The following is a 9,525-nucleotide window of genomic DNA, read 5'->3' as shown; positions in this document are numbered from 1 at the left end:
AATGCAAATCAAAACCACATTGAGATACCATATCACACCAGTTAGAATGGCGATCATTAAAAAATCTGGAGACAGCAGATGCTGGAGACGATGTGGAGAAATAGGAATGTTTTACACTGTTGGTAGGAGTGTAAATTAGTTCAACTATTGTAGAAGACAGTGTGGTGATTCCTCAAGGATGTAGAAATAGAAATACCATTTCACCCAGCAATCCCATTATTGGGTATATACCCAAAGGCTTATAAATTGTTCTATATAAAGATACATGGACATGTATGTTCATTGTGGCACTGTTTACAATAGCAAAGACTTGGAACCAACCCAAATGCCTATCAATGATAGACTGGATAAAGAAAATGTGGCACATATACACCATGGAATACTATGCAGCCATAAAGAAGGATGAATTCATGTCCTTTGCAGGGACAATGAAGCTGGAAACCATCATTCTCAGCAAACTGACACAAGAACAGAAAACCAAACACTGCATGTTCTCACTCATCAGTGGGTGTTGAACAATGAGAACACATGGACACAGGGAGGGGAACATCACACACTGGGGTCTATTGTGGGGTGGGGTTTAGGGGAGGGAGAGCAGGGGGTAGGGAGATTGGGGAGGGATAACATTAGGAGAAATATCTAATGTAGATGACGGAGAGATGGAGGCAGCAAACCACCATGGCATGTGTATACCTATGTAACAATCCTGCAAGAGCTGCACATGTACCCCAGAACTTAAAGTAAAGTTTAAAAAAATATATTTACTTGCCCAAGGTAAAACATTTCCCTTTGGAGATTTATAAATCTACAAGTGCAATTTTATGTATAATTAAAATTTCCTGCAAATAAAAAAAAAAAGATGCAAGGTAAGAATTGGTGAGGATGTAGAGAAAGGAGAACACATGCACACAGTTGAACAGCATGTAAATTCATACAGCCATTATGGAAAACAGTGTGGAGGGTTCTCAATAAAATAAAAATAGAACTACATATGATCCAGTAATTGCACGTCTGGGTATATATTCAAAAGAATAGAAATCAGTATGCCAAAGTGATATTTACACATCCATGTTAATTGCAGTACTGTTCACAATAGCCAAACTATGGAATCAACATAGGTGTCCATCAATATACGCATGGATAACAAAAATGTGGTATATAGACACAATGGAATATTATTCAACCTTAAAAATGGAGGAAATTCTGTCATTTTCAACAATGTAAATAAACCTGAAGGACAATATGCTAAGTAAAAAAAGTGTCACAGAAAAACAAATCCAAATACCACATGATCTCACTTATACGTTCAATCTAAAAACATCCAACTAACAGGAGTAAAGAGTAGAGTGGTGATTACCATAGGCTGCATGGGAAGTGGGGAGGGAATAGAGAGATGCTGGCCAAGAGTCCAAAATTTCAGTTACACAGGAAGAATGAGTTTGTAAGATTTATTGCACAGGAGGGTGATTACAGTTAATGAGTTAATATACTTAATAATAATGTATTATAGAGTTCACAATTGCAAAGAGTAAATTTCTAATGTCATACTGCAAAAATTATGAGATGATGGATATATGAATTAGGTTGACTTAATCATTCCACATTGTATATGTTTATCAAAACATCATGTTTTAACTCATAAATACATATAACTGTTATCTGTCAATTAAAAATAATAGCATGTTATGCATATGACATCTAATATAGCTCTTTAAAAATAAAATTAAGATATTAACATAAAATTTAAAAATAATTAATAAGACTAAAGCAAAAGCAGTTTAAAAATTGCATTACCTAAAGTATTGCTTGTATTCATAAAGTACAGCAAAAAAAGTTGTTTTACGTTGTTTTCCCATACTCCAAGTACTAAGTATATGAATAGTATAAGAATATTAGCTTTTTTAGAATGAAAAAATTACAGTCTGGAAATGAGTTGATATTTCTTCGGGTTTGTTGCTAAATTCGATTTTTTTTAATTATTTTTATTTTAGATTCAGGGGATACATATGTTTGTTACATGGCTATATTGTGTAATGGTGGGGATTTGGTTTCTAGTGTACCCATACCCTAAATACTGAGCATTGTACCCAATAGGCAATTTTCAATCCTCATCCTTCTCCCATTCTCCCCACTTTTGGAGTCCCCAGAGTCTATTATTTCCAACTATTTGTCCATGTGTACCCATTGTTTAGTTCTCACTTATAAGTGAGAACATAAGATATTTCATTTTCTACTACTCAGTTCACTTAGGATGATGGCCTCCAGCTCCAATCCTGTTACTGCAAAGGACATAATTTCAAAGGGAAAATACTTTGACCCCTCTGTTTTAATCTAGTATGTAGGTAGATTCCGTCTTTAGAAACCATCAGAATGAATCTTAAACAGAAGAGCAATATGTCAAACATGTAAATGTGGACCATTTCTGTTTGAAGCAGAAATGGATGATGTCCTAGGAAAAACTGCTTGAACACTTCATGCTTCTGCTCTTCTTAGTGCATGTTAGTCTTAGGGTCAAGGAATCATTGTAATTGATGTAAAATTTACATAAAGTGAAATGCACAGTTTTTGGGCAATTCACTAAGTTTTGACAAATATTTATACGACCATAATCAAGATTAGAATATTTTCTCACCAGAGAATTATAGCCTGCTGCCCCCTTCCAGTCAATCCCCATACAAAAAAGCAACAAATGTTTGGATTTTTATTAACATTATTTTCACCAGTTTATGAACTTAAATAAATGGGATTAGACAAAATGTACTTTCCTGTAGGAGCATAATGGTTTTAAAATTTATCCATATTGTATGAATCAATAGTTTATTTCTGGATAGTATCCCATTGCACGTATGTACCAAAATTGGTTGATTAGTTCACCTGTTGTTGGATAGTTGAATTGCTTAGTTTTAGACTCTTATAAATATTACAAATATTTCTATAGAGATATGTTTTCATTTCTCTTGGGTAAATACCTAAAAGTAGAATTGCCTAGATATATAATAAAAGTATATTTAACCTTATTGAAATAAACGAATGTACAGTGAATGAAAGCAGAACCTGTGGATGGAAAGAGGTACTACAGAGATGGATTACAAAGGGGTAAAATGAATCTTTCAGGGGTGAGTCACATGTTCATAGGTGATGGCTTCACAAGTACAAAAGGACTTCAAAAAGTTCAAAGAAATTGAATTAAAAGATAAAAATATTAACATATTCCTCAGTGTAAGCACCATGAAGTTCAAGGCATTTTTGTAAGTGACCATACCAGTCATTTAGTCCATCCCTAAGGAGCTGAGGATCATGGGGATTTAACAAGGTCAATGCAGTCTTTTTTTTATATTATTAACTGAAGAAAAATGGGTGCCCTTTACATTTTTTAAAATTAGGAAACAAAGAAAAGTCAGAAGAATCCAAATTAGGACTGTAAGGTGGATGCCTAATGATTTTCCATCAAAACTCTCACAAAATTGCTCTTGTTTGATGAGAAGAATGACCAGGAACTTGTTTTGGTGGTGAGACATATAGTACCACCTGCGGAGGTTTGTTCTGCAGACCATGACTCAATGATAGATGAATGAATACACTCAGATGCACTATTCTGAGTGATCTAGAGATGATTGTTGGCTGTTTTTAGAGGGCAATTGCAGCTAACCAACCAAGACTTCTTGTACATTCTTAAATTTATTTAGTATAGATTTAATAACAGAAGTTTTACGTTAACATGCTTGTGGATAATTAACATGGTTAAAGAATGGTTTTACAAATGATAAACACTTTTGGTTTGGGGGCCCAAAGTAAACACCACTAACAAGTAATTTTCCTTTGACCTCCTCCTGAGAGGGCCATATAGCACAAAGTTTACATAATAAACAGAGTAGAGACAAAGGGATGTGAGGTAAACAGACTTAACTGGGGAAGCCTTTATTGTTCCTATATTTTTCCCTATGCTAATGTAATAAACTGGCTTCTTTTAGCCCGTTTCAACAAAACCTTTTGGCCTTCCAAAAGGTTTGAGACTTTAATGTATAACTTTCCCTAATATTTCCCTAATATTTTGCCAGCCATCCCGAGTGAATCTTAACATCTCCTCATTTCCTTTTAATAAAATTAGGCTCTGTTTGCTGGCCACTGATGTGTGTAGCTACGAGTTTGTTAGGTGAGGCAGTTCTTACTTTTATTCTGGCTTTGCATCCTAGGATTAGCAAATAACATACAATTAGGAGTACAATTAGCAACATTCTTTTTTAGTTAAAGAATGACTCCTAGGAATGGGGTTTAACCGGGAGAGATGATTTTGCACACCTTTTCATCATTCTTGCCAGATTATTTACAAAAGCAGCTGTTTGTACTGACTCAGTAATAAACGCCACTGCAACGCTAGCAGTTGCCAGGAAGACTATGGCTGAGACTATAAAGGCCGTAAGTGTAACTACGAATTTTTTGTATTTGACTTGTAGTGTTACATGGCATTTCAGTTCACTGTACGCCGTTACTGAGGAACTTACTGGGGGTAAGTTAATTTCCCTTTTATTAACTAGCTGTGTTTCTGGAAGCTGTGAAGGGGGTGTTAGTTTAAGTTACAGGGCAGAAAAATGTAGATTGGAAGATGGTAGAGTATAGCAAATACAGATTACAGGCAAAGTGAAAGAATACAAAATAAACAAATTCTAAATAGGATTTGCTTAGCCTTTTGCATTGTTTTCTTCAGCATTTTTTAGGTGATGTCAGGGGCTTGTGTGGTTCGAGAAAGCTGCATCGTTTTGCAGGGTCTGGTTGTTTTTAGGCTGGCTTGAGTTTTTTTCTTCTGAAGAGGATGTAGTTTTTAGGTTGGTGCTAGTGTACTGTAAATTCTAGTGGTTTTGTCTGTGCTAAGAGATGTTTTATAATCTATGTAAAAGAGCAGGTTAGTGCTTTTAAAAATAACCTGTTGTGCTTTTTTAATGTTTACAGAAAAACTAGATGACGCTTTTTAAACTTTTAACCAATATGTTTACACACAGAATTTTTTTTACAATTAATGTTTTAAAACTTGCTCAGACCTTCAAAACAAAATTTTTACAAGCTGCTTGCATAAATTCCCTTCTATAACATTTTTTATGACTTTAACATGCCTTAACTCTCTTTTGACTTAGTTTTACAGCCTTCCTTACGATTTTCTCGTCTTTCTTTCTGCTTCTCTTTCTTTTTACACTATCTTTTCAAAAAACTTTCCTGTTTATCTCTGTCTTGGGTAAGCAATGATGTTGTTACTTGTAAGTCTGCTTTTTTATTGCCATAAGCTAATGGGCTAGGCACTGAGATGTGGGCTTGATATTAGACTTAATTAAAGCTGTTTTAAGATTTTGTAGCAGATAAACTGAGTAAGCCAAGTTACTTACAGTGTATATGGGCTGAGTGAGAAAAGATTTTTAATGCTAGAATTAGGGTTTCAATCTTAGCTCTGAGTGCTAGTAAACTTAGACTGGGTGATTGAATTATGTGGATTTTACCAGAAGGCCGCTTTTCCTTGTGTACCTGATTTGTCAGTAGTAAACAGTGTTAAAGAAGTAGGTATGGAGAAATGTAATACTGCTTTGAATTGCTTTTCCTTAAAGGAATTTTGATGATATTAGGATTATAACTTAGCAATTTACTGCATTATTTATTAAGATGGCAAGTTGAAATTGATAACATGAAGCTTTAAGAGGAAATTTGAAAATGTTTTTAGAAGCAGAGACTTAAATAATAGACTTTAACCACGTGCTTCAAGTTTCAGGCGAACAGCTTAAATCTTACCATTGAGTTTTCAGGCTGACCAATTTTGTGGACTTTAAGCTGGCAAACTGTTCTGAAAACAGCTACATACTAGCTGAGTAAAGGCTATTTTAAATTAGTCTTTCGTGCATATGTTTATACTACACTAACATACAAATTTCTTTTACTTTCTGAGAAATGGGCACTGTTTTACTTTTTAATTCAACAATTATTTTATTTGGTTTAAGGTTTTCCTTTAAAGGGTAATGTGTGGTTTTACATGTTAGCTTTTAATTGCTTTTTAACAAATTTGTTGGCCTTCTTTTATTGCTGATTGAAATTTATTATTTAAATTTACAAAATTAAGGGTAAATAAGGCTTGTGCTAGTAGTGTTGACTTTTAATACAGTTGCAACTTATTTTATTAAGAAATTCTTTTATACTGAAGAGCAAAGCTATATGGCTGGCTTTTAATTACTCCTTACTAGTTTAGGGGCTAGCTGTAATTTCTCTCCCTTCAGGAGTTACTGTTTCACTTAAATTGGATTTTAAAAGAGCCATGTTAAGGGCAGGAGAGAAAGAACTGCCGTGGCCATTATTAGAATAGGGTTTTGGTTTTTTTTAATTCTTAAATTTTACATAAATTTTAGCAGAAATTACAATTTGGGGTGTTGCTTGCATGCAAAAAAACACGTGAAATTTCACTGTGGGACACCTGCGGAGAGGCGCATACAGCAGTGCAGATCCCAGGACAGCAGCCATGCCGGCCTGCCCAGGTGCTGCTTTTTGCTTGCACCACATTCTGTGCGCCTTGCTGCTTTCTCCTGCCCCAGCTACAGCTGCCGGCCTGGGTGGAGCCTCCCTGCCAGAGCCTTTTGCTCGGCCACATGGCTATGGTCTGTAATGCCTTTTTTCTTATTTTTTTACAAACATACCCCTGATTGCCTTGCCGATTATTACTGGGCAGGCTAAGACTGTTTTTTTTGGTAATGCTGCTTGGTTAATACAAGAACTTATAGTTGTAGCATCTCCTTTGTCCCTTTTCCTATTCATTGGATGTTTTTGTCCATAATTGCTCCCCACTTGCTCCCAAAGCTTTAAGTCCAGCATGCTTTTTGCCGAGAACCATGGGCTTTGGGAAGCAGCAGTTTGTTTTACGTCCTGTACTTTTATTTGTTGAGCTGATAACTGCTGTTTCATGATGAACCCGAGCTTGGCAATCCCCAGTGTGTACCAATTACTGACTGACTGCTTGACCTGACTGCGCAGTGTCCTTTACTTTTCGGTTCTCCGGAGGTCTGCTGTTTCTTATTTGCAGCGATGATTATGTTGGTTCCCTCCACATTTGGGTGCTTACTATGATAGGTGTCGCGTCGGTGTTACCTCCTGAGACATCGGTCACGTTGGGGTCACCACTTGAGAAGTTGATTACCACCTAAGGAGGTTTCTTCTGCAGACCCTGACTCAATGACGAATGAATACACTCACACAAACTAATCCGAATGGGCTAGGGAGGGTCGTTGGCTGCTTTTGGAGGGCGATTGCGGCTAAACAACCAAGACTTCTTGTATATTCTTACATTTATTTAGTATAGATTTAATAATACAGGTTTGAAGTTAACATGCTTGTGGATAATTAACATGGTTAAAGAATGGTTTTACAAATGATAAACTCTTTTGGTTTGGGGGCCCGGAGTAAACACCATTAACAGGTAATTTTCCTTTGACCTCCCACTGTGAGGAAGATACAGCATGAAGTTTACATGAGTAAACAGAGTAGAGACAAAGGGATGTGGGGTAAACAGACTTAACTGGGGAAGTCATTATTGTTCCTGTCTTTTTCCCTATGCTAATGTAATGAACTGGCTGCCTTTAGCCAGTTCAATAAAACCTTTTGGTCTTCCGAAAGGTTTGAGGCTATAATTTATAACTTTCCCTAATATTTCCCTAATATTTCGCCAGCCACCCTGAGTGCATCTTAACAGTCAAAGACTCTGTAGTGAAGCTTTCCTGGGTGTTTTTCTGCTAATGCTTTGGCTAACTTTCACAAATCCCTCAGGTAATCAGCAGATGTTGTTATTCTTTGGCTCTCCAGAAAGTCAATAAACAAAATACCTCAAATGTCTGAAAAAAAATGTTGCTGTGAGCTTTGTTCTTGGCTGGTATGCTTTTGCTTTGATTGGACTACTTCCACCTCTGTTACTGTTGTGCTTTGTCTTCAGCATTGTACTGGTAAAGCTATGTTTCATCTCTTGTTACAAGTCTTTGAAGAAATGTTTCACACTCTTGATCCCACTTGTTTAAAATTTCCATTGAAAGCTCTGCTCTTGTCAGCAGCTGATTTGAGTGCAACGACTTTGGCACCTATTGAGTGACAAGTTTGTAGGACTTTAATCTTTCAGTCAGAATTGTGTAATCTGAACTGACTGAGATGTCCATGGTACTGGCTCTGTTTCTGCTGTTAGGTCTTTTTCATTTAGGGCAAGAACAACATGAATTTTTCCTTGCCATCTCACGTGCATGATCAGCTCCTGTGGGCTTTTTCTTCAACATCATTTTAGTCCTTCTGAAAATGAGCTGTCTATTTGGAAACTGCTGACTTCTTGGAGACACTGTCTTCATAAACTTTTTGTAAAGCATCAATAATTTCACCTTTCTTCCACCCAAATTTTACCATAAATCTGATGTTTGTTCTTACTTCAATTTTAGCAGAATTCATGTTGCTTTGATAGGGATTCCTTTCAAACTGGTGTCTTACACTTCTTAGCACCTCAAATTAGATCTTGTTCAGATATGTTATAACATGTCTGTACAAGTTTATTTTGGAGCAAAAATAATTTTGAAATCCATACATAGTTTTTTCATAATGTGTATTTTCATGAACTTTTTGAAGTTTCCTCATATATATGGCAATATTACCAAATTATAGAGTTTAAATATATACACATTATTTTATGTAAACTTTAATTCAAAAAAGTGACTGCAAATTAAAATGATTCGGTGAAACTATTCATTTCTGATTTCTGAGGTATTTTATTTCAGTTCGTAATAGTATAGTTAAAATTAAAGGTTAGAAGTAGGTTAAGGAGAAAAATGAAAACCTTCCACATAGAAAAGATGACAAAATAATGTCTACAGTTTTCCAGACAAATTTATCACAATTATATTTTCTTCATCACTTAATTTAGTCTTAAATTCTTGTTTGACTGGAACTGGGGTCCTCAGGCTGCAACCACAACTTCACCTGCTTCTGGTCTGCAAAGCGTACTGGAAGCCTTGCCTTTCATTTCTCCTACAGTCTCATAGTTCTCTATATAATGCCAGCTCAGAAGCCTGTAGCCATGAATTATTTAAGTATCTATAGTTAAGAGCACCTGGTAGAGTACTTTTCATAAGACTGCCCTTCTTTGTTGATGATGTAATAGCTAGCCTGCAGTTTATAGCAGTCTTCAAATAAGCAGGAGAGTAAAACAGAAACCACAAGCTTGTGATAAGAGTGAGAAGGCAGATGAGGCTCTTATGGCAGATAAGACTGTTACTGGCTAATACATTACAGTAAGAGTGAACAAAAAACACTATCAGAATAAAGGAGATGAAAATTCTCTACTGGGTATAGTAGGTAACTATTTCACAACAATTTAATGGCTGTTTTCCCTGACATTAAGAATGTATAGGGCCGGGCGCAGTGGCTCACACCTGTAATCCCAGCACTTTGGGAGGCCAAGGCGGGTGGATCACGAGGTCAAGAGATCGAGACCATCCTGGTCAACATGGTGAAACCCCATCTCTACTTAAA

Source organism: Cebus imitator, unplaced genomic scaffold (assembly GCF_001604975.1).
Source record: "Cebus imitator isolate Cc_AM_T3 unplaced genomic scaffold, Cebus_imitator-1.0 Scaffold605, whole genome shotgun sequence".
Lineage (NCBI taxonomy): Eukaryota > Metazoa > Chordata > Mammalia > Primates > Cebidae > Cebus > Cebus imitator.
The sequence above is the reverse complement of the archived record's forward strand: the minus strand, read 5'-3'. Positions refer to the sequence as shown.